At 45.0% G+C, this 26121-nt stretch overlaps 1 protein-coding gene and 1 pseudogene across 3 annotated transcripts in view; one reads left to right on the top strand and one right to left on the bottom strand.

Moving 5' to 3' along the window:
* CD4 (CD4 molecule) overlaps positions 1-19972 on the bottom strand; it is a 60907-nt gene extending 40935 nt beyond the window's left edge. Inside the window, exon 1 of one of the 2 annotated variants that reach the window (XR_014787888.1) lies at positions 19880-19971. The gene's annotated coding sequence lies outside the window, so the exon portion shown is untranslated. Of the gene's footprint in view, positions 1-19879 lie in introns of both variants that reach the window. The other variant, XM_084835185.1, reaches the window with a different exon arrangement.
* The window catches only part of LOC146352896 (protein CFDP2 pseudogene), a 1048348-nt pseudogene continuing 1026414 nt past the window's right edge, over positions 4188-26121 (top strand). Inside the window, exon 1 of the transcript XR_014787098.1 lies at positions 4188-4236. The product of XR_014787098.1 is annotated as a protein CFDP2 pseudogene (transcript). The remainder of the gene's footprint in view (positions 4237-26121) is intronic.

Here is a 26121-nt window from a genome sequence, read left to right as displayed (position 1 = left end):
CATAGACTACTTTCCAAATGGCCAGGGAGTTAGAATGATTAACATCCACAGGTCTAGCTTTGATGGTTCTGTGAAAGCTATGGTTATAACTTTTTAGGAATTGCGGTAGCACATCTATATAAGTGAAGGTATTGTTGGCTGTGAAATACCTCCACATTTTTGTTTTTAAAGTCCTGTTGAACCTCTCAACAACCCCAGCTTTGACCTCATGTTCGTGTACCCCATGTACACCTCGTGTACCCCATGTTTTTTTAATAGACGACCCACATCCTTGTTTAGGAACTCCGTTCCTTTGTCCATCTGTATTTTGATAGGCTGCCTTCCGTCTTGTGTGAAAACCGCTTTAAAAGCTCCAGACACCTCCCTGCCCGTTTTGCCTTTTAGAGCGCAAGCCCAGGCATATTTAGACAGAATGTCTATCACTGTTAAAATATACCTGTAACCGTTGTTGTATTGAGAAAATTGCTTCATGTCGACTAAATCGGCTTGCCATTGTGCATCCACTTCAGACACTATGGTCCTATTTCATTTAAAATGGATCCTGGCTGGTTTATGCAGTGTATAAGCCTCCTGATCTGACAGCGGCTTGGTAACTTCTCTTCTGACCAGCGTTTTGCTCTGTTTCTTTGCCTCCTGAAATAAGGGGTTCACTCCACCCAAACTCCCAACATCACCGGGGGTATAATAAATCTTTAGGATTTCTTCATGCTCTGACATTTTGTAGGTTAGCACAAGAATAGACATGTGGGGTTACTACAAAGCATTTTTAATGGTGCAAAAGAAACAACCACCACAGAAAGCATTATCTTTCTATGCCCGTGTCTGGGGAAATACATGATAGGCAGGAAATGTTGACTGTTGGTGAACTCTCGATGTTCAGGTTCTCAATATCACCACACATTCCATGTTCCTGTGTAACACAATGAAAAGCTTAGAGTCAGCAGCATGTACCCCCATCCCACCCCCAGAATTGCTCTCTAAATACTATTAAGAACAAATCTCAGAAATAAACACTTACCAGTGTGCCTCCTTTCTCTGCCACAACTTCCATCTCCTCTTCCAGATCCTCAAGGGATGTGCGGTAAGTAGACCAGGTTGTGTCAGGATCCCCCAGCTCCATTTTCTCTAAAGGCGAGGTGGCTATTTTCATAAGCACCCCGCCAGCCATGTCTTCAACAGGCTTCACCTCAGTGCTATCCATACTCCAAGCGGCATGTAACTCGGTTTCAGGAAAAGTTCTTTGCCCCATGGGAAATACAGCTAAAGGTAAGCTCTCTGTTACAGTCACTGTGACAACAGCTCCCTTCCCTGGTTTAATGTTTATGACTACAGGTGTCATAGATGCAGTTTCCATCTTTCTAGGCTGAATGCACAAGGGTACAGGGGGATGAGTAAAATCCAAAGGTCCCTCAGTCACTCTTGGCTGCGCCACGTTCTCTGTGAAGAAAATGTGTCTGGGCATGATAAAAGGCTGTTTTTCAGGGGGCAAGGCTGTCCCTATTGGTCCGCAGTGGCGTGGCGAGTTCGTAGAGGGGTCACATGACCCCGCAGGACCAGTCTGGGCGCAGCTTGGAAAAGGCCCTGCGGGCCATCTCTGTGCCCGTACCCTATTGGTCCATGCACCATGATGAGTTAGTAGAGGGGTCACATGACCCCGCAGGACCAATCTGGGCACGGCTTGGAAAAGACCCCACGGGCCATTTCTGCGCCCGTACCCGCTAGGGCTCTAAGACCAATTCCTCCTGGTCCACGGCAGCGTGACGAGTTCATAGAGGGGTCACATGACCCCTGTCAGGTGACCCTGAAGGTCATATGACAGGGTCAGCTGATCGCATATGTGGGGCTTCCGGCTAGGGCGGGACTTCCCATCTCATTGGGGGGCAGCGCAACTGTCACCTTCAAAAATGGGGCGTGGTTTAGAGTTTGATGCGAACCCCCCTCCTTTACTACTGCCCAAACTCATTTAAGGTGCTTAGATATTCCCTGAATATCTAAGCACCAGAGTTTGATCTCTCTGTCAAACTCAAGCTGCAATCCTACCACTTCAGCCTCTTTGTTACTTATGCCACATGGGACACAGATCCTCTTTTGGGAGAAGACTGAGCCAAAATAGGTGTTGAGCAGTTCTACTTTATTTTTGTCACCTGTCAACATTTTGCCATCTTTGCTGAGCAGCTAATCTACCAGTACATTTGGCCTCCTTTTACTTTGCCAGATGTTTAAAAGGGTTGAACACATAGCTATCCTACCATAGTAAGACAGAGTTGCCAGCTGACCACAAAAAAAACATCCTGGCCAGCTCTTGGCCTTTACCAGCTGCTTTACATGTAGAAACCAGCAGAGGAAGCTTTTCATGGCATGGGAACTTTTCAAGGGTTTTCACACACATTAACTGACTTTTTCTTCAATTAATTTCTAAAGCAAATGTTAAACCAAAATTGGCCACAACATGTATTCAATTTCTCTTCCACATTCTGGCCCATACAGCTTCACATGTGGCAGAAATAACAGGAAAGAGGTTCAGAAAGATGCTTGGTAGTGTCTTCTGGGAAAATGTCTTGGACTGATAATAGGCAAAGGCCCTAGGTCACCTTCCCCAACATGACACCCTCAAGATGTGTTGGACTACAACTAGGGATGTATGAGAAATTAATTCCAGTTTGTTTATGACCAGAATTTACCCTGTTTGCACCTCCCAAACCTGAACACTAACCTGAGCACGATCTGCGGTGAAAGCTTGCAAACGCTTTCCCAAGCTTGCGATGCTGTTCACCGGGGGTGGGGAGATTTGTTTGGAAAATGCATATATTGGAAAAATAGGTATGGAAAAACGCATACGTTTTCAAAAGTGCACACAAACACACTTTAATCAATAGGAGAAGATTGCATACTTTTAAATGCGCCTCCCAAGTACTTTGGGATTTTCAGAGAGAAGAAAAACAAAGTTCACACTCTGATATGGGCATGAGTTGGAACGAGCTTCAAAGTGGAACTCAGAGGACCTCCACGAACTTGATTTTTGCTGATTTCCACTTCCCTAATAACAATCCCCATAATCCCCCACCCAGCTATATAAAAATATTTCCAGGAAATCACAGCAAACAGAAGGCTTACAAGAACTGTGGAAAAAATTATTTAGTTTATGCCTGAGAGAAGCTACATTGTTACTACTTCCTTGTGTATGTAAGATAGCTAAAGATTGCAACTGATGGCTTAACACTATGAATAGATGCGAAATCATAATGAAAGGTTTACAGTGATAATGAAACTTGTTGTTGATGCTGTATGTGTTTCCATATGTGGTAACGATCTAAAATTTTTAAATGTAACATTGCAATATATTTTGAATGCTGAAGCAAGAAAGTTTCTCTTTGATATCTTCCTAGCCTTTACATATTTATTGACATCATTTCTCAACTCTACATGCAAGAAGGCAATGCTTCTGTAAAAAAATGTGATTCTAAGGTGAGGCAGCAAGTCTATGCCCACTTGAGAGTAAGTCCCATTGGACTAAGTGGAACTTACTCCTGAGCACTAAGTGGAACTTAAGAGCACAGCTGTTAAAACTGATTCTTAACACATTCCAGATGGTAGTTGTATTAGTGTGTTGCTGTTCGGATTTTTTGTTTTTAGGGTTTTTTCCTGCAAAGAGTCTTGTGGCACCTTAAAGACTAACAAATGTATTATGGCATAAGCTTTTGTGGGCTCAAGTCCACTTCATCAAATGCAGGAAGTGCTGTCCTCAGTGGGCAGGTATGGGTCCTCTACATGGGTGTAGAGGAAAAAAATGTAAACCATGAGGTTAGACAAAAATAGCTGCCTGCCAACTGAGGATACCTCTTCGTGCATCTGATTAAGTAGATCTGAGTCCACAAAATCTTATGCCATCATAAATATATTTGTTTAGCTTTAAAGTACCAAGACTCTTTGCTAACTGTTCCAGAGTGATTCTTTACTTCTTTACTCAGAGGTAAGTCCCAGTGAGTTCAATAGCTTTTATTCTCTAGTAAATGCGCTTGGGATTGCAGCCATATTTGGTAAATAGTAACTGGGAAATATTTACAAAATATTATTTTTGTGATCTAAAATTAATTAATGGGGGATCACTGCCTTGTTGTGGCCAAGGGGCTTGTGTAATTCAGTGAAGCCGTGCAGGGCCACCCAAGACGGACAGGTCATGGAGGAGAGTTCTGACAAAATGTGGTCCGCTGGAGAAGGAAATGGCAACCCACTCCAGTATTCCTGCCAAGAAAACCCCATGGAACGTATCACAAGGCTAAAAGAGATGATGCCGGAAGATGAGCCCCTCAGGTCGGAAGGTGTCCAATATACTACTGGGGAAGAGCAGAGGGAATTTCCAAGTAGTGCCAGAAAGAGTGAAGCGGCTGGGCCAAAGCCGAAAGGACACTCAGCTGTGGATGTGTCTGGTGGTGAAAAGAAAATCCGATGCTGTAAAGAACAATATTGTTTAGGAACCTGGAATGTAAGATCAGTGAATCAAGGTAAGCTGGAGGTGGTCAAACATGAGATGGCAAGATTGAACATCGACATCTTGGGAATCAGTGAACTAAAATGGACAAGCATGGGCGAATTTAATTCAGGTGACCATTATATCTACTACTGTGGGCAAGAATCCCTTAGAAGAAATGGAGAATCCAAGGCAAACCATTCAACATCACAGTAATTCAAGTCTATGCCCCAACCACTGAGGCCTAAGAAGCTGAGGTTGATCGGTTCTATGAAGACCTACAACACCTTCTAGAACAAACACCAAAAAAAAAAAATGTCCTTTTCATCATAGGGGATTGAAATGCTAAAGTAGGAAGTCAAAAAATCACCGGGATAACAGGCAAGCATGGCCTTGGTGTACAAAATGAAGCAGGACAAAGGCTAATAGAGTTTTGCCAAGAGCACACGCTGATCATAGCAAACACTCTTTTCCAACAGCACAAGAGGCGACTGTACACATGGACATCACCAGATGGTCAATATCGAAATCAGATTGATTATGTCCTTTGCAGTCAAAGATGGAGAAGCTCTATACAGTCAGTAAAAACAAGATCTGGAGCTGACTGTGGCTCAGATCATGAGTTTTTTGTTGCAAAATTTCGGCTGAAATTGAAGAACGTAGGGAAAACCACTAAACCATTCAGGTATGACCTAAATCATATCCCTTACGAATATACAGTGGAGGTGACAAATAAATTTAAAGGATTAGACCTGATAGACAGAGTGCCTGAGGAACTATGGACGGAGGTCCATAACATTGTTCAGGAGGCAGCAACTCAATCCATCCCAAAGAAAAAGAAATGCAAGAAAGCAAACTGGCTGTCCGATGAGGCTTTACAAGTAACTGAGGAAAGAAGGGAAGCGAAAAGCAAAGGAGAAAGGGGAAGATATATCCAACTGAATGCAGAGTTCCAGAGAATAGCGTGCCCTGTAGCCCTCCTGAGAAGAGACATCTTGACAAAATTATAGGCCGCAATAAGCTTTTGCAATGGCCAAATAGAAGTTAGAATTCCCAAACAACACGGGTCCAATTACCAGATGGCCTTGTTGACTTATATGGTCAGGGCTCCTGAGGGGAGTCCTGAGTGGTCACGATTCCCGGGTGTAGACCCCTGTGCCTGGGTGGAGAATGGGCCCGGGCAAAGACTGCAGCCCCCGATGTTTTTACTCTAAAGCCTGGCCATGGCCCTGTCAAGGTCCGCCAGTACACAATGAAACTGGCTACCCGGAAAGGCCTGAAACCCCTCATTGAGAAATTCAAGGCTTGCAGCTGGCTCTATGAAGGAACTTCCCCGTATAACACCCCCATTATGGGGGTCTCCAAACTGGGGCCCCCAGATTTCAGGCTTGTGCAAGACTTACACTTTATCAACAAATTAAATATAGCTCCCTATCCTGTCGTGCCGAACCCCCACACGATCCTGACCCAAATCCCTCCAAACAGCACCTGCTTTTCTGTCTTAGACTTGAAGGATGTGTTCTTCTCAATACCCCTCCACGAAATGGCCCAGCCCCTGTTTCCCTTTGAATGGGAAGACCACCACAAGACCCAGCTAATGTGGACAGTAGTGCCTCAGGGGCTCACATGTGCTCCTGAGATTTTTGGGGCCCAACTGCAAAGAGACCTGGCCGCCTGGAAGGGGGGCCTCGAAAAAGGCCAGGTCTTACAGTATTGTGATGACCTGTAGATCGCTGCCAAGACCCCGCAAGACTGTGAACGATATACCCACGAATTGCTCAATTTGCTGGCCACCTGCGGGTACAAAGTCTCTGGCAAAAAGGCGCAACTCGTAAAAGTTGAAGTCACCTTTTTAGGCTATACAATCTCAAAGGGCCAGCGCTGCATTGGTCATAGCCGAATACAGGCCATTCAAGACTACCCCCCCGCCCGAGCTGCCCGCATGAACTTCGGGCGTTCCTGGGCCTCACCAGATTCTGTCGCTTATGGATTACAGACTATGGTGGCAAGGCTAAGCCACTCTATGAATCCTTGACAAAAGAAGGGGCGCTCAATTGGGCTTGAACCAGGGATATGGAAAAAGCCTTTCAAGAGCTTAAACGGTCCCTAACGTCTCCCCCGACCTTGATGATCCCAAACCCTGCCAAGGCCTTCCGCCTCTTTGTGCATGAGCGAAGGGGGGTGGCAGCAGGTGTGCTTTGCCAGGAGTATGGGCCCTCCCTTCGCCCAGTAGGATATTACTCAAGAGTGCTGGACCCCGTTGCTCGATCATGGCCTACCTGTTTACAAGCTGTTGCAGCCTGCACCCTCCTCGTTCAAGAGGCAGAAAAACTAACCTTAGGAGGAGACATGGAAGTGGTTGCTCCCCATGGGGTTCCCCAGATATTAGGCTTGGGGGGGAATACCTCAACCCCACCTGGCATTCGCGCTATGAGATCGCCCTTCTGTTTGCCCCAAATCTCACCTTCAAAACCTCCACAACTCTGAATCCAGCAACCCTCTTGCCTGAGCCAGGCCAGGGAGCCACCCATGACTGCCTAGAGGTCCTCAACAAAGAAATCCTGGCTCGACCAGACCTGCAAGACGTTCCCTGGCCTGACCCCGATGAAGAATTCTACGTTGATGGGTCCAGTTTCATGAAAAATGGGCGTCGACACACCGGAGCAGCTGTGGTATCCAGCTCAAACTGCTGGCTATATGAACTCCCAGCCCACCTTTCAGCCCAGGCCACTGAAATGGTCACAATGACAGAAGCTTTAAAAAGCCGGCAAACATTTACACTGACTCCAAGTATGTATTTATGACAGTGCACACACACAACAAGCTATGGAGAGAGCGAGGTTTCATAACCACCTCCAGACACAAGATGGGCCACGGACATCTGATCACAGCCCTCCTTGAAGCCCTGATGCTGCCCAAGGAACTAGCAGTTGTGCACATGGACGGGTTGAGGATCCCGCTCAAAAGCGGCAGGATCGCCAAGCTGACATCGCAGCCAAAGAAGCTGCCGAGGATGGGATGACCTGGATATGCCTGGCCAAGCCCGCACCAGTAACAAAGCCCCAATATACTGAGGAAGAACAGACACAGGCCAAGATTTGCAGAGGGCAAAAGGGGCCAGACGGGTGGTGGGTCCTGCCCCATGGAATCGTGTACACCCCTTTAGTAATTTTAAGGCAGATCTTGGAAGACCTGCACAATACCCAGGGCCATATGGGAGCTGGACCCATGGTAGATTTAGCTAGACGCACCATCCTAGGGCCCGCCATGCACGCGGAGGCACAGACAATAGTCACACACTGCCCTGTTTGCCTAAAAACGCACAGCAAAGGGAAATAGCCTCCCGCCCCGATGGGAGGAAGACCATGGGCTCACTATCCATTCCAAAGGCTTCAAGTTGACTTTGCTGAGATGCCCCCATGTAAAGGTTTTAAGTATATGCTTGTGTTTGTTGATCAGCTCACTGGATGGGTTGAATGTTTCCCAACCCGTACCTGCCAAGCCCAAGCTGTGGCTAAGGCCCTACTCAATGAAATAATACCTCGGTTTTCTCTCCCCGAGTCCATTGAATCTGATATGGGGAGCCACTTTGTCTCCCAAGTTACTCAGAGAACCGCCTGGGCTCTGGCCTTCACACGCCCTGGCGGCCCCAAAGCTTTGGCCAAGTCGAACGAATGAATAGGACCCTAAAGGAAACTTTAGTTAAGATCTGTGCTGAAACTCACCTCAAATGGGTTGAGGCCCTCCCCCTCCCCCTAACTTAAATCCGGAAAACACCCCACAAAGGGATTAAGTTGTCCCCTTTCAAGCTCATGTTTGGGCGGCCACCCTGAGTTCTGCCCCTGGGACAATGCGAAGGAGCCACTTGGGAAGCGGGAAAGCAAATGTTGTGGGACCATGTTACTGGTTTGCAGTCTGTTTTGTTTCAGTTACACCGCCACGCTGCAGAGTTCCAGTCTTTGCCGCTTGACCAGACCATCCACCCTTTCCGCTCCGGAGACCAAGTACTGGTCAAAAAGTGGAAAAAGGAGCCCCTGACTGCCAGGTGGGACTGACCCTATACTGTGGCCCTAACTAGCTACACAGCGGTAAAACTTCTGGGGTGGGATAGGTGGACTCATCATACTAGGATAAAAAAGTATCCAGACCAAACCTCTGCATCCTGTCCCCAAGGAGACCCGGTGTCCACAAGCAACAACGCTCTGCCCTACCTGACCCCGGATGCTCGGGGAGGTACAGGGCAAGATTTAGAGACAGCATGGGACTATCAGGCTCTTGAGGGGCTGAAGGGACTTTTTTGCTGAAAATGAAGTGGCTGTGGGTCTTAGCACTACTTTCCAATGGAGTAGTGGGAGCGAGGCAATCTTGTTGTCAAGAAAATGGCCAAACAGTTTTCAGAACTTCTTTAGGGGCAGATTATAAATCCATGAAGTCCATCACCTGCCTAGGAAAAAGGGTTTTTGAGGTACAACTGATTAAACCTTACACCTACTACACTGGCAGCCAGAAAAGCCAGTTGCCACTAGGGACCAAGGTCTGCCTCACTAAGGGAGGACAGTGGGGATTAGATCAGTGGAGCCTGCCATGGGTCCATAAAACCATCAAGCAAGTCATACAACAGGCCAGATTAACTACAAAAGCCCCTCCCAAGCCACCCTTAGTGCAAATCCCAGAAATAAAAGACCACCCCTAGAAAGCCCGGTTAGGGGTCCCAATGATAAAGGAAACTGATAATTTATGGCTAGAGTGGGTAAAATACACAGCCAAGTCCTTAAACAAATCCGATTGTTTTGTATGCGCGGCCAGAAGATCCGTCGCCAAGGTATTACCTTTTCCTTAGGATGGGACCAGCCTTCCCTCCTTACTTGCATGATCCATCTGTTTCAACACCCCAATGTGTGGGGTGACGAGAGTTGCCAAGACCTCAATAAACTCTACCCCCCCCCTCAAAGTAAAAGGTTGTGTCCTACCCCCTGTGTCGTCCATGGAGGGATGGAACCACACCGGATGCATCTACCAGTCCCTAGAGCAAGATAGTACCCCTCTGGGCAATCTCTCAACGTGCCTCAACACCACAACATTCCATAATAACTCTGTGCCTGTTCCCCGAGCCGACCTCTGGTGGTATTGCGGAGGCCTGGAGCTCTTTGAAACCCTTCCCTCAAATTGGTCTGGGATCTGCGGGCTGGTTCAGCTTGCGGTCCCCTTTTCCATTGCTTTCCACCCACCCCAGCAGCCTGCCTGTTCCCGCCGAAGGCGAAGTGCGACCCCTTTTGACAATCGAATAAATATAGATTCAATAGGAGTGCCAAGAGGAGTCCCTGATGAGTTTGAAGGGCGAAACCAGATAGCCGCGGGATTCGAATCTACTCTGTTTTGGTGGGCAACCATTAACAAAATGTAGATTGGATTAATTACGAGAAGACTCTTACGAGTCCCCTGGACTGCAAGGAGGTCAAATCAGTCAATCCTAAAGGAAATCAACCCTGACAGCTCATTGGAAGGACAGATAATGAAGCTGAAGCTCCAATATTTTGGCCACCTAACGCGAAGAGAAAACTCCCTGGAAAAGACCCTGATGCTGGGAAAGACTGAAGGCAAAAGGAGAAGGGGACGGCAGAGGATGAGATGGCTAGACAGCATCACCGATGCAATGAATATGGACTTGGGCACGCTCCGGGAGAGAGCGCAGGACAGGAAGGCCTGGCGTGCTATGGTCCATGGGGTCACGAAGAGTCGGACACGACTGAACGACTGAACAAAATTATAATCAGCAAAGGTTTATAAACTATACCCAAGATGCTATAAAGTGATTGGCTGAACAATTAGACGCCACTAGCCAAATGGCCTGGGAAAATCGGTGTGTTCTTGACATGATGTTAGCAGAAAAAGGAGGAGTATGCATTATGTTAGGCGGGAGATGCTGCACCTTCATCCCCAACAACACCGCCCCTGACGGCATGGTAATGAAGGCATTGCAAGGCCTCACCACCTTATCTGAAGAATTAGCTGAGAATTCAGGAGTTAACAACCCCTTAACCGTCTGGCTGGAAAAATGGTTTGGTAAATGGGAACATTTGGCAGCCTCTATCCTTATTTCGCTTGTAGTGGGAGTTTGGTACTATTTGGCTGTTGCATCATCCCCTGCGCTAGGGGTCTGTCCCAAAGATTAACTGAAGCTGCCTTATCAAAACAAATGCTTTTGCTTTATGATAAAGTCGAGATGGCTGACTAACGTGTTTAATGCTCGATGAAAGGCATTTAAGGGAGGATTGTTAGAACCAAAGAGGCACCATCTTAAAGTATTGGCAGCCATCTGAGGTAGCCTCCTACAGTGGAAAGTCCCAGAGGAAGATACCAACACCAACAGTAATGGTCTGTTTCATATCAGGTACAGCCAGAGGAGCCCCCCACACTCGAGTAGCCGCCACTCCTCTAGCTGGTTAGAACCAGTTCCAGCTAGATCGCTTCCTGCCCAGCTTGCAAGGCCAGGTCAGCCATAGAGACATGTCAACTATGCATGCTTAATGAAGTTCATGAATATTATGTGGCCCACCCCGCATAGCTAATGAGGTCATTATACTGAATGTATATAAGCTGTACCAAAAACATCTAGGGTGTGGTTCTCCTTTGTGGCGTTAGCCGCGAGAATCCACCCGAACAGCGCTGTTTATCTCCTGCCAAACAAAACTGCGTTGGACTGAATCTCAGAGTTCTGCGTGTCTCTAAGGAGATATTGGCATACCCCTCCTAGAGGGAACAAACTTAAGCATAATTTGTGCAACACTAGTACTTCCTTTGCAGGGTGGGGGGCAGGGGTGGTCTTAGGACCTTTACTGAAGAATACTCTGCACCCTCATTCCCAGGGCACTTTTGGGGAGACATTGTGCAGTTATTCCATCTTTCCCTTCTTAAGATATTTTTTCGTGGTACGATAAAAGATAGAAGTGGTGGGAAAACATGGGAGGGTTACAAGTGGAAGACAATGATATCTGCCCACCCTCCCTAAAATGTTGTCAACAAAGCAGGGCGATTGCACAATAAAAGCCTCATCTGGAAGCACCCGAAGTGATATAAATCAATTAAAGTTTGTAGTGCACATATGCCACTGGAGTTACTAGTTACAGCTTCTTCATCTTTTAAATTGTGGCCACAATGAGCTATGAACACCTCTGAAACACACTTGTTCTGCTCATAATACAGAAATTCTTCACTGAAGAAGCGAAATTCTTCAGTTTCCCAGCTCCTTCCCAGCTTTCCAGATTCCTTCCTTCCTTTCACTCCTTCCCCTTGCAGCTCTAAACAACAGTCTTTCCTGAAGTTCTGATCTGAGGCCTGTTGATATATGACTTCTTGCAGAACAGGTATATATCAGTAAAAGGAAAAAAGTGTACACCTTTGTACATCATCATGTGTATAAAATCATGCAGCTATCTACTGCGTGTACACATGCACACAGAGGAAAGTGATAACTGGTAGTAGGTTCTCAAAGGAGGTGCATGTGGTAAAACACTCACGTGGGGTTCACAAAAAAGGATGTGCATATTTTATACTCATTCCTCCCCCACCCCAATGCAGCAGTTGTAGCCTGTTAGGAAACACTGTGGCTCTGGTGTGGCTATATTTTGTGGGCAATTAGTCAGGTGTAGCAGTGGGTGACCTCTGGATTTGCCTGGTGTCAGGATTTGATTTTAAGATTCAAGGTTTCAGCCTTCTTTTACAGTATCGGGAGGGGGGTAAATTAAATCTCAAGGTGAAGAGCTAAGGGTCAAGCTTTTTTTTTACAATGCTAGTGGAGTAAGATACAGGCAGACACACATCTCTGGTCACATCACAAGATGCATTTTAGACCTTCCACAGGGCTCAAGTTAGAATTACAACATGGATGGTGATGTGCACCCAGGTGTGGAGCTGCATCAGCAACACATACAGAAGGCTGACTGGGTGTCTCTTGCTGGATGGACAGGCCTATGTGAAGCAGCCTTAATGTAATGCCATGAATAGGGCCACAAGTAGGCATTTGTTTGCCGTTTTGGCACTATCCTGAGGTTCTAAATAGGAGAGCAAGTCTACACTTTATGCAGAATTAAGTGGTAGATTGAGGTAGTAGATTTCTAGACTGTAGCACTACAGACTGCATGCGGGGAGAGTGCTATATTTTGCATGCTACCCCCATGGGGTTCAAACAGGCCCTGGGCAAAGTGCTTTCTGGTGAGCCCCCTCCTCTGTTGGTGGGCCCTGGTGGGCTCACTTGGCAGGAGTGGCAAGTAGCAGCACTGCAAGCTGCACCAGGTGTCTGGGAGCTGCCATTTTAATTTCCCACCATGCCCCAGAATGCTATATCAAGAGTAGGCAATCTTTTGGGGTCCATGTGCACATTTTGTAATTTGAGAAACTGTCCTGGGCAGAGTCACAAAATGGGTGTGCAGCAGATGAAAGCACTGGCCTGCAACCACCTGCCATCTTTATTTCCTGAGAATGTCTCTGAGCCCTAGGTGTGGCCCAAAAACATTCATGGGGAAAGAAGATGGGAACAGCTAGAGGCCCTTGCTTTGCTGTGAAGTGATCCCTATTACCAGTAAGAAAATTTGTTATTTTAAACAAAGGAAAAAACAGCATGGGTAGGGTACCTCAGCAGGAGCCAGGAAAGGTGTCTGAGGGCAGACTGGTGCCCACAGGCACCATATTGCCCACCCCTGTGCTACATCTCCACTCTTATCAAACATGTTTTTCTTTACCTTCAGTCCCCTTGTGTGTATAGTCTTCTTTCTGCTGCCAGTACAAAAGACGTTTTACTCAACCAACCTGTCTTTATTTGCACATAAACTTTTTGCAGATTAGACCCTGAGTCAATAGGGAACTGAATAAAGAACGTACGCATTTATGGGTAGCATAATCCAACAGATAACGAGGCCTATCATCTACAACTTCAGGTCCACAATATATACCATATACTCCTCTGTCTATAGAATGTTTTTCCAATGGCTCCAAAGAATACCAAGAGCATTTGCTGAAAACTCAAGAGAGTAAAAGCACACCTTTTGACAAAGCATTGAGATATATGATGCTTCCATAATAAGCCTGTATTGTGCAATTCTGTGTGAGCCAGTGTGGTGTAGGTATGAGCCAGTGTGGTGTAGTGGCTAGAGTGTTGGACTGGGAGCTGGGAGACCCGGGTTCTAGTCCCCACTTGGCCATGGAAGCTCACTGGGTGACTTTGGGGCAGTCACAGACTCTCAGCCCAACCCACCTCACAGGGTTGTTGTTGTTGTGAGGATAAAATGGAGAGGAGGGGGATAATGTAAGCCGCCTTGGGTGCCTTGCAAGAGGAAAAAAGGTGGGATATAAATGCAATAATAAAAAATAAATAAAAACAATTGCCCTGCCTCATACAAGGAATTTACGAGGGCGTGCAGATGATTTCTAAAGTAGTGATCTGTCCGTGACAATGGAACTGCAGAAAGTTCCTCCAGCCTAGGGCTGTCAGACAAATCCACAAGGGAATCAAATTCATTTGGATTTCTATGAATTTGACTCATGGATTTCACAACAGATTGGCTTTTCCTGAGTCGCACGCATTCCATGGACATACAGACCATTTTTTTACTTTCTGGAATTTTATGCATATTTAGTCATAGAAAAATACATAAAATAAAAAAAACAGGCTGAAAATGCACATTTTCCCCATAGGCTAAAGCATGAACATGTGAATTCGGTGGGATTTGTGCATTTTGGGGAGATTAGCGCATTTTCAGAAGCATTTGCGCGAATTAAGGAAATTGGAAAAATCCAATTCCATCAATGAGCGGACGACAGAACAAAAGGCACCTGGCAATCTGTGAAACACAGACAGAACGGATTTCACAAAATCTATACATCCCTACTCTACCCTCAGATCACCATCAACCTACCCTACACAGAAAACCAGATCCAAAGTGTGCCCTGCTGAATGAGTGAGGCCATAAAATAATTGAGACAGACCCATGGTTGCCATGGAAGCCATGAAGTCCTGAACCATTCCCAGCAAGGTGGCCTCAGCATGTATTTGAAGTCTTCTAGCACAACAAGCCGTAGAGACTCCAGCACCAAGCCCGAGACCACCTTGGCTAGCTCAAGAAGGGTGACTGTTGAGCAGCGGGGCGGGCGGTACACCAAGAGAATTGCTATTCTGTCCCAAACACCCACCTTCAGAAACACACAGTCAAAACTGGAAGACTTGGGGATGGGGCACCTGGACGGGGGAAAGAATCATGGTAGATTACTGTGCCTCTGCCTCCCCACCCCCCAGGTCTTGCCTGCTGCAACACAGAGAACCCAGGTGGGCACAGCTGGGACAGATTTACTTCCCCAGTCTCATCCAACCTGGTCTCTGTAATACCGGCCAGGTGGCCACGCCCACGCAGGATCAAGTCCTGGTTGGCTGTTTTCCCATTCACAGACCTGGCCTTCAACATGAAATAAAGGGCTTAAGTTACAAGAAAGCAGATTTTGGCTGAACATCAGGAAAAACTTCCTAACAGTCAGAGCAGTCATGGAACCAACTGCCCAGGGAGGTGGTGGACTCTCTGTCACTGGAGGTATTCAACCAAAGACTGGGCAGCCATCCGTCAGGGATGCTTTAAACTGGATTCCTGTGCTGAGCAGGGAGTTAGACTCAGTGGCCTAAATGGCCCCTTCCAGCTCTATGATTTTATGACAGGAATACTCCTGTTGTAGCTTATTCTTGATATTCTACATACTAGTGGGTTATTCTTGGGTTTTTTCACCTTTTTTGTTAATTGGTGGCAGGAACCATAACAATCGTTGAAGTTGCTTAGTGAAAAATTCTGAATGTTCATAAATTGCAGTATGGCCACAAAAATAAAGATTAAATAAATCAGTTTACAATTTTGTCTTTAAAGGCTTGCAGACTAGATAAACTGCCCCCTACTTTTTGGCATCCCCCTCCCACTGAACTTTTAGGCTAGCTATAGGCTTGCTGTAGTATAGCAGAATAGCACAAATACAGAAGAGGAAATTGCACTTTCCTTCACTTTTACAATTAAATGCCACATTTTTCCTGCTCTAAAAGAACCCCAAAAATACTGGTTGGACACAGAAATGAAACCAGAGGGTCATGACGTTGTGTAAAGAACCCATAAACAATCGTGACTAGGGAATGATGAGCACATGATAAATGCCTTGTGTAGTAAAACCCTCAATTTTCTTTGTTTTATTATGCTGTTCCTTCTTGCTTCTGCTTTTGTGGCTCAACTTGCACATATAGTTTAGGACCCACAAATCCATCAGGTCTTATACAGGACTTCTGTTGAGCATCGAAGTATATGCTACATTAAATATGTAGTGCGCAGCTAAGTCTGGGTTTTAACGTTTTAAGTAGCCCCTAATTTTCATTGGGACTGCAGTTTTTGGAAGAGGGAGGTTTAACCCAACAAAAAAACCCTTCTCCTGTCAGGCCCGTAGCAAGCCTAAACATTTTGTGGGGGCCACCAAAAGGGGGGGCAATTTATCTGATCAGCAGGCCTTTTGAGGACAAAATTGTAAACTGTTTTTACTTGACCCATATTTTTGCAGCCTTACTTCAATGCATAAACATTCAAAAAATTAAGCACCTTGAGCAATTCGTGCCAAGATCTGTAAAAGTTAAAAAAAAAGGTTAAAAAAAGAAATAAGAATATCAAGAATACGCTACAACAGGAACATTCTTATCATAGAACTGGAAAAGGGCTTTTAGGCCATTGAGTCGTACACCCTGCTGAGTCCAGGAATCCAGTTTAAATCATCCCTGACGGATGGCTGCCCAGTCTTTGCTTGAATACCTCCAGTGACGGAGAGCCCACCACCTCCCTAGGCAGTTGGTTCCTTGGTCTTGAGTGCTCAGACCATTAGGTAGTTTTTTCTGAAGTTCAACTGAAATCTGATTTCCTGTAACTTAAACCTGTTATTTTGTGTCCTATAGTCTTTGATGACAGAGAACAGATTGCGGCTCTCTTCTGTGTGATAACCTTTAGGTACTTGAAAAGTATCCCCGCTCAGTATTAAGGCTAAACATACCCCGTTCCTTCAATCTTTCCTTGTACTACTTAATTTCCAGTCCCCTGATCATCTTTCTTGCCCTTCTCTGAACTCATTCTAATTTATCTGAATCCTTCTTATAGGGTGGTGTCCAGAATTGGACACAGTATTCGAGGTGAGGTTTGACCAGTGCAGAGTAGAGTGGAATTATCACTTCCCTAGATTTTGAAACTATACTCCTATTGATGCAACCTAAAATTGCATTTGCCTTCTTTGCAGCAACATCACACTGCTGACTCATATTCAGCTTGCAATTTACTACAACTCCAAGACCCTTTTTATACATACTACTGCCAAGCCAGGTATCCCCCATCTTATACTTGTATATTTTATTTCTTTTTCCTAGATGCAGAACTTTGCCCTTGTCTGTTAAATTTCATTCTGTTATTTTCTGCCCAGTCTTCTAATCTATCAAGATGGTTTTGAATTTTGTGTCTGTCTTTTAAGATATTAGCTATCCCACCCAATTTTGTGCCATCTGCAAATTTTATAAGCATCCCCCCCACCACTTGAGTTCCTCTTCTTGTTGAGTTTCCCCGCCACAGAATCCTGTTTATCAGTGCTCTGAGTTTATTAAAATCAGCTTTCCTTAAGTCCAAGGGAGTTTATGAAGACGTTTTGATGGTGCTTCATGGTCAGCAGATTCACATGCTTTCTTGGCAGCTTCAAAAGTGTTGTTGAAAACAGTATTATTTTGCATTTCTAACCAGTATGTTTTGCACAATTTCAGTAAGAAAGGGAAAGGAAGGACTACTGATCTGTTTGAGCAATCCAAAAGCTCAGTTTTTCAATGGGAAAAATTTTCACAGGGGGGAGATGCACTGATTAATTTGAGTGTGGAAAGAATGAATTCTTCACCTGAATGTATAACATTCAGTTACATTCATATATTCGGTATGAATATTTGGTATGAATGTAATATTCGGTATGAATGTTACCGAATCCAAGTGTCCAGCCCATCGTTGAACAAACTGGCATTTTAAAGTACCGCCTTTATACATATGAGCAATATAACATGCCCCTTCTTAAAAATATGTATGCCACGTATTACACTTCACAAAAGTCATAATATTCCTTTCTCAGTTATACCATCAATTGCATGTACTATAAGGAATTGTAGGCAGATTCCACTGCAGCACCATCCCAAAATAATAGCATCTGCACCTTTTAAAAAGAAGAATATAGGCTCTCCTGTTGGTTTTCTAAAATTTCCATAATAAATTCAATTGTTGGTAAAAAAAAAAAATTAGGGAGGGCAAGGGAAATTGGGGGGATTTTGCCTTAGGAGAAGAAGCTCCCATTGGCGTCACCGATGGATGTTGCCGTTTGAGAGCATTTTGAAATATGCATTTTTAAAGTTTTCTTGTGATGACTAATGAAGTTTCATATATGCCAGAATCCAGTTTTTAATTCAATTAAGGTATGTGCAGAAAGGTAGATTTTCAGTCATGCTTCGGCCTTAATTCACTTTTGATGTTACTTGTTTATGGAGTTGGGTATAGCATGAGGTAAGGCTCAGAGACCATCTGAAGCGGCAGATTTTGGGTGCCTTTAAGAGCAGCAGAATGAGACAGTAACATAGTGGATCCACGAGAGATTTTCCTGTATAAATCCCACAAAAATTAGGAGTTGAATAAGAACAAGATGTCCTTGCACGGTCTGTTCCCCCTACACACACACTTCAGTGTGGCCTGCATAGGAGAACTTTGTGGTGGATGGTGCTCCAATGTTAACTGGTGCATTGTGCGGGGATATCATTTGGATTTTCTACTGCAGGCACCAAAATGCCCTAGGTGGCCCCTGTGTACTTGTCAGGGCTGTGGAATTTCAGGCTAATCTTCTACTAGCTAGAATGGATTTTGGGGGGATCATAACATGGGAGAAACCTTCCCTTGTGAATGAAGGACATGCGAATGAGCTGAAGTAGTGATTCCCTGGCTGATGATTAAAGCAATATTCAAAACAAGTGGAAACAAATGCCCTGAGAAATTTGAGTTAGACTTTTCAGGGATAAGGTTGTCTTGCAGGAGATAGACACATCAAGAAAATGATTACGTGAAATGAATAATAAAAGGAAGCAGATATTGTATACAGAAATGAGCCATTCAGAAAAAGCAAAGCTAGAAAAAAAACCCTAGATGGATACAAAGAAAAATCTAGAACAGAAATGAGGAGAGCGAGTGGCTGTGTACAGATGTTCAATTAATTTGCAGGGGGGAATCAACAAGATGTCTGCTGTCTCCATTCCCAGCCTCCACACGTGTTCATCTAGGGGTCTGAATAGAGCCTACAGTGGGTGCAAGTGTCCATGCATTGGCTCTGTACACATGATCAGGGAACCTGCTTTTTGCAAAGTTCCCCAGTTGTGCGGAGAAAGCCTTCTGATGAATGTGTGGAAGGTGGGAGTCGACACAACAAACACAACCATCTTGCCCTGAGGGGATGGGAGAAGCAGAAACTGCTTGGTGAGCTGGCCATCCAGCTCCCAGGGGTGACCCCTCCCTGCCTCGTCTGCAACCAAAAGGAACTATCTTGCCCTACGGGGAGGGGAGAAGAAGCAGATTAAGCTTCTACTCATGGACAGAAACGAAAGGAGAAGAGAAATGGCAGAAGAGAAGAAAGAAAATTGGGACAGGCCACCAAAGAATATGTCAGCCAAGAAGAATAACAGAGGCAGTGAAAAAGTGATTCTTAAGAGGAATACAATCAGATCCCCAATAGTTATATTTCCATTTGACTGGTAACTGAAGCAAACATCCTCATCACGTTTTTTTCCTCCTCCCTCTCAATCCCCTTTCCTTGTGTGCCATGTCTTTTAGATTGCAAGGCTGAAGACACAGACTGTCTTCTTATTGATTTTTGTAAGCTGCTCTGGGAGCCGTTTTTGGATGAAGGGCAGGGTAAAAATTCTTCAAATAAATAAGAGGAACAATTTCCCCACTCCTCTTCCATGTGCTCCCTGAAAAGAACTGGAGACTAGCGAAACTGGAGGAAAAGAAATATGTTTTAATTTAAAAGGTGAAAATTAACCTCCCAAATGCAGCAAAAGTTAGGCACCTCATTGACAAACTAATACAAAAGCCATTCAAACTGTGCTAGCATCAGAGAGCAAAAAATATCCTACAGAGAAAGTGATATGTCTAAAATATAATTATCTTCTATAAACAATAATCTCCTATAATCTGGGTACTTATTCAGATCCCCAGAAAATAACTCACATAACGGCAAGTTGGGGGTAGCGTAAATGTGGCAGATTATCAAGTAAGACAACCAAAAATATCCTGTTATTGGTGAATTAAAGGACAGGTTTCTAAAACAGTGAAATTGTGTCTTTACCTCTTTTTCTCTGTGTTTCTGTTTCTCCTCTTTCTTTTCTGTCTGCATGAATTCCTCACCAGGTGTTAACTGAACTACAACCATCAACAACTGAGGGAAGAAGGGGAAACAACCCTTCCTCTTACATTCACAATATTGAGACTGAAAACATCAGTCATGTTCAGAAAGCCACTCAACATTTCTAGTTACTCCTTCCCATCCCTCCCCTCCCTCAAAACGCACACAAAAAGAACAGCACAAATGTCTTGTGTGCCACGTCGATTCCATTTAATATAGTTGATAACCTTGTTTCTGCAAACGGAAGTTTGCTTACATGGAAGCGAAATTAGTATCATGACGAACCACTGTGTTTCCCCATTTGCCCTCTCCTTTTTTTCTCAAAATATCCTTCTAAAGCTGGACACAGTGGGAAAATGGCAGGGCCACATTGGTTTGTTAATTGGTGCCCGAGAGCCTGGGAAAGCATATTCCCCATTTCAGAAAAGGGATGTAACTTTTGATTAAAAAAAAGAAGGAAGGAGAGGGCAAAGAGACCCATACTTTTTACATTTTCATGCTTTCTGGGACAAACTGCTTGTCCCTAAGTTTTGCACCAGTGGGGCATAATACAGAGTGAGGGATATTGGGGTTCACGGTGTGATTCATTTTTATATTACTTTTTATAGAGGTAATATTCTATTTTTGTAAATAGTGTAACAAAGTCAGTTTATGCTTCATATATTTTTAAGAGCAGCCCCTAGTAGGACAGCTGTCTGTACAAAGGTGGGCCTAGAAAGCCAAAGAAGGTTCTGGAAGTAAGAAGGCCTATGTGTGTGTGGGGGGTGGAATTTCAAGAAGGGAGGCCTAGTTTGTGTTCCAAAAGAAGAACCAATAAAGCATCTGTTGTGTTCCTAAACTGGATCACTGTCATTTCTGAAAAATAACCTGCCTGGCTAAGCTGCTGGAGTAGGCCAAACAGCTACATAACTATAGTAAAGAGGATAAGTGAAAGAAAAGATCATGCATATTTTTGAACACTTACCTTTGTATAAAGGTGATTCATTCTGATAGGGAGCATTTCTACACCAGCCTAAAATCCTGCATTTAAAACGGGACTTTCTGCTTCCATTTTAAATGCAGGGTCACCACTGACACCCTTTACATACACTCCCTGCCCCCCCATCCCCATATCTGAGTCTTCCATTAATCTCACATGTCTTCTCTCCGCTTTAACTCTTTTCATGGAGGAAACTGAAGCAGAACACAACGGGGTAATTTCATAGATCGCAGATAATGAGCTATTTAAAAACGGAACAAACGGCATTTAGTGCAGGAGGGTCACAGTGTCATGTAAAAAGCCCGCAAATTTCTGTGAAGGAGCCATCTCAATGGCAGGATAAAAGCTCCGTGTAATGAAGCCCAGAGAATCTATCCCAGATTATACAGGGTTTTAGCCCCTCCAGGTTTGGGGGTTAGGTAATTCAGCTTGCTAATAAATCTCTGAGCACCAGATCAACTGTACTTCAGAAGGGCCCATAGAGGTTTTTAAATTATTGGTATTGTTACTGTGTTTCATTTTTACAGATGTACAACAATGTAAAAATACTCCATTTCATCCACCATAACCTATAAATATTTCCAGGAACTAATGGCAAATGAATAGCATAGAAAGGAAAAGGAGGAGGGAAACAGAGAAAGGGCAAATTAACATGAAGAGAAAGAAAGGGGCAGGAGAGACAAAGAGGTGCAGGCTGTTATTAAAAGCTGGCGCTGCCAGGTAATCAAACTTAAACCATCATTTCAAAGAGTCAAAATTGTTTTAATTCAGAAGTCTCATATGTGGGAGAGGGAGATTCCAGTCTTAGCCTTCACCTGCACTCCCTTTCTTCTTCACATCAGGGCAACAAGGGTGCAGTCCTATGCATCTTCATACAGAAGAAGGCCTACACTTCCCAGCATTCCCCAGCCAGCATGGCTGGCTGGGGAATGCTAGGAGTTATGTGTGTGTGTGTGGGGGGGTGTCTATCTAAACATGCATAGGATTGTCCCTTAAGTCACTTCACATCAAGAAAGGGCCCTGGAGGAGCACAGCTACTGTGTTCCACTGAGTTTTCTCCTCACCTCAGACCGCAGCAACCTCAGGCATATCACAGAATCAAAGAATAGTAGGGTTGAAAGGGGCCTACAAGGCCATCGAGTCCAACCCCCTGCTCAATGCAGGAATCCAAGTCAGAGCATCCCTGACAGATGGCTGTCCAGCCTCGTCTTGAATGCCTCCAGTGTGGGAGAGCCCACCACCTCCCTAGTTAAATGGTTCCATTGTCGTCCTGACTGTTAGAGCAATACGTTTGTCCTGATTTCCAGCCAGAATCTGGCTTCCTGTAACTTGAGCCCATTATTCCGTGTCCTGCACTCTGGCATGATCAAGAAGAGATCCTGGCCTTCCTCTCTGTGACAACCTTTCAAGTACTTGAAGAGTGCTACATATCTCCCCTCAGTCTTCTATTCTCAAGGCTAAACATGCCCAGTTCTTTCAGTCTCTCTTCATAGGGCTTTGTTTCCAGTCCCCTGATCATCTTTGTTGCCCTCCTCTGAACCCTCTCCAGTTTCTCTGCATCCTTCTTAAAGTGTGGTGCCCAGAACTGGATACAGTACTCCAGATGAGGCCTAACCAGTGCTGAGTAGAGGGGAACTAGTACTTCCCGGGATTTGGAAGCTATGCTTCTATTAATGCAGCCCCAAATAGCATTTGCCTTTTTTGCAGCCATATCACATTGTTGGCTCACATTCAGCTTGTGATCGACAACAATTTCAAGATCCTTCTCGCTTGTAGTGTTGTTGAGCCATGTATCCCCCATCTTGTAGCTGTGTGTTTGATTTCTTTTTCCTAGGTGCAGAACTTGGCATTTATCCCTATTAAATGTCATTCTGTTGTTTTCTGCCCAGCTCTCCAGTCTGTCAAGATCACTTTGAATTTTGTTTCTGTCTTCCAAAGTATTAGCTATCCTGCCCAGTTTTGTGTCATCTGCACATTTGATCAGCATTCCCTGCCCCTGCTCCTCCAAGTCATTAATAAAAATGTTGAAGAGCACTGGGTCCAGGACTGAGCTCTGTGGTGCCCCACTCGTTACCTGTCCCCAGTTTGAGAAGGTCCCATTGATAAGCACTCTTTGAGTCCGATTCTGTAGCCAACTGTGGATCCACCGGATCGTTGTTTCATCTAGCCCACTTTGAGCTACTTTGCTCATCAGGATATCATGGGGCACTTTGTCGAAAGCTTTGCTGAAGTCGAGGTATATTGTATCTACAGCATTCCCAGAGTCCACAAGGGAGGTTACTTGATCAAAACGTGAGATCAGATTCGTCTGGCAGGACTTGTTCTTGACAAATCCATGCTGGCTTCGAGTAATCACTGCATTGTATTCAAGGTGCTTCCAGATGGATTGCTTTATCTTCTGCTCCAGAATTTTCCCAGGGATTGATGTCAGACTGACTGGTCTGTAGTTCCCAGGCTCCTCCTTTTTACCCTTTTTGAAGACAGGGACAACGTTAGCCCTCCTCCAGTCATCTGGCACTTCCCCTGTCCTCCATGATTTCTCAAAGAGAATAGATAGTGGTTCTGAGAGTTCTTCTGCCAGTTCCTTTATTACTCTAGGATGCAGTTCATCTGGCCCTGGAGATTTGAACTCATTCAAAGTAATTAGGTGTTCCTTGACCATATGCCTATTGATCTCCAGCTGCAATCCTGCCCCTTCAGCCTACACTTCGCTTTTGCCAGGGGGGTCATAGACCCTCTTTTGGGAGAAGACTGAGCCAAAGTAGGAATTGAGCACCTCTGCCTTTTCTTTGTCATCTGTTATTATTTTGCCATCCTTATTTAATAGCTGAACCACCATTTCATCCCCAGCTCCCTCACAGCTAACCTAATTTAAAAGGATGCACCCTTTCCCTGGCATCTTCTCGACCTCCGTCCTGCTTTCTTGGGGAAAACATTCATGCGTGCATGCGGATACACAAACACCCTATGCTTTTTTCACTCCACTCCATGCTCCCCAGCAGCAATACCAGAGGAGGAAAGGAGCCTGCATCTATCTAAAATAAAAACTTCCATGGAAGGCCAGAGGACGCACCAGTCTGGCAGACAGACAAGAACTGTATCGCCTTTCTTCAACAAGAACAAACAGATGCAAGAAATCATGTTTATATTCGTTTCCTTTTAAGTATTTCTGCTTCCCTTCCTTGTGTGTTTTTTTAATATATATCTTTTCTTTAATAAACAATCTCTCTTAATTTGGACTGGAGGTTTAGGTTGTGGATGTTGCTGACTAAGACCAAGAGTCAATCTACGTGGCTGATTTAATATGGAGGGAGAGCACATCAGGGTCAATCGAGACAGATGATGCCGTCACCAGTCCGCAGCCACCCCGCAGCTTCCCTCTGGAAAAGGCACATTTTCGGAAAGTCATTTTAGTATGTTGTTTTTCTTAAACGCAGCTGCTGAGCAGTTCTGCTCCAGTGTGCCTTGTCCCCAGCATTAAGTCCTGGGTGTGACTATTTCTGTGACCTGGCAGTGATCTGGTCAAGGGGTGGGGCCACCGCCCCCATTCCCTTTTTGAACACAGGCTTCTTCCTACTTAGCACTACTTCCCGTTCACAAGCATTTACCCCCTGAGAATCTGTAGCCACTTTCTACTATTGGGAAAATTGGAGCTGCACTGTTTCAAGCCTTCAGAATAGCATACTTCCTGTTTTACTGCCCAGTTTCTGAACAGTTTTGAAGGCAGCACCACGTAGAGACCAGACAGGATTTAACTAAGGCATGTGTGACTGTGGCGAGATCAGATGTCTCTAGGAACAGGTGCAATTGGCACATTAACTTCAGTTGTGCAAACACACTCCTCGCTGCCACCACCACCAAGACCTGGGCCAAGACCAAGAATACACCCAAACTGCAAGCTTGAGTCTTCAGGGGAAGCGTCATCCCATCCAGCACAGGTTGAATTCCTATTCCCTGATCTGCTTTTCAAATGACAAAAAGCACTGGATTAAACTTCAATTTGTGCCCTCATTTAATCCATTACTGACATCAGGCACCAGTTTAGAACCAGAACAGCTTCCTTGGATTTAGATGGAAAGAGCTAGAGTTGGTGTCATCAGCATACTGGTAATAACAACCCCTCAAACTCTGTACAATCTCTCCCAGTGGTTTCATGTATAGTAAATACCATGGGCAACAAGATTGAACCCTAAGGCTTGCCACAGGCCAATGGCAATGGGGTCAAACAGGAATCCCCAGCAGCACCTTCTGAGATTACGCCTCCAAGAAGGACTGGAGCCGCCATATAAAAGTACCTCCCATTCCCAACTCAGATAGATGCCTCAGAAGGATACTATGATCAATGTTATCGAAAGCTGCTGCAAGGTCCAGCGAACAGGTACACACACCCCCTCTTCCCAGCATATATCATCTACCAAAGCAATCAAAGCACTCTCTGTCCCATAACCAGGCCTGAAGCCAGATTGAAATGTATCTAGATAACCCCTCTCATCCAGAAATCCCTGTAGCTGAGAAGCCACCACACACTCCAGCACCTTGCCCAAGAATGGAATATTAGAGATCGGCCGGAAATTATTCAATATGGTAGGGTTCAGGGAGGTAGTAGTTGTTTTTTTAAACAAAGGTCTTACTACTGCCTCCTTTAGGCAAGATGGAATCACACCGTGCCATAAAGAGTCATTCATCACTGCCCTTATCCACTCAGTCAGTCCCCCGCACTGCTTTTATAAGCCAGGAAGAGCAAGGGTCCAGCACACAAGTCCTCACCCCGCCAATGATCCTGTCCACATTCTTGGGCTGTAGAAATGGAAAAGTATCCATTATAACTGGACAAGCAGGAGCCAAAATTACATCCACTGGACCTGTAGCATCCAAGTCAGAATGGATACGATCGTTTTTATCCGCAAAGTGTTGCACAAATTGGTCACAGCAGGTTATCAAGTGGTCCAACTCTTCTTCTTGCAGGCCAGAGTATAACAGGCCTCTGACCACCTGGAAAAAGCTCCACTGGACAACTCTGAGCAGACTCAGTAGTGGGAGTGAAGCACAATTTTTTTCACCACCCTCATTGCCACAGAGTAGACTTTCAAATGAGCTCTAGCCCATGTTCAATCGGACTTCTTCCAGGTTTTCTGCTCTAGTCAACATCCCACTCATTTCATTGTCCATAGCACCCTGGAAAACCAGGGGGCTTATTTGGCTCCAT

The sequence above is a fragment of the Heloderma suspectum genome, chromosome 2, assembly GCF_057233095.1.
Source record: "Heloderma suspectum isolate Gila_16-S chromosome 2, 16-S_ref, whole genome shotgun sequence".
Classification (NCBI taxonomy): domain Eukaryota; kingdom Metazoa; phylum Chordata; class Lepidosauria; order Squamata; family Helodermatidae; genus Heloderma; species Heloderma suspectum.
The sequence above is the reverse complement of the archived record's forward strand: the minus strand, read 5'-3'. Positions and strand labels throughout refer to the sequence as shown.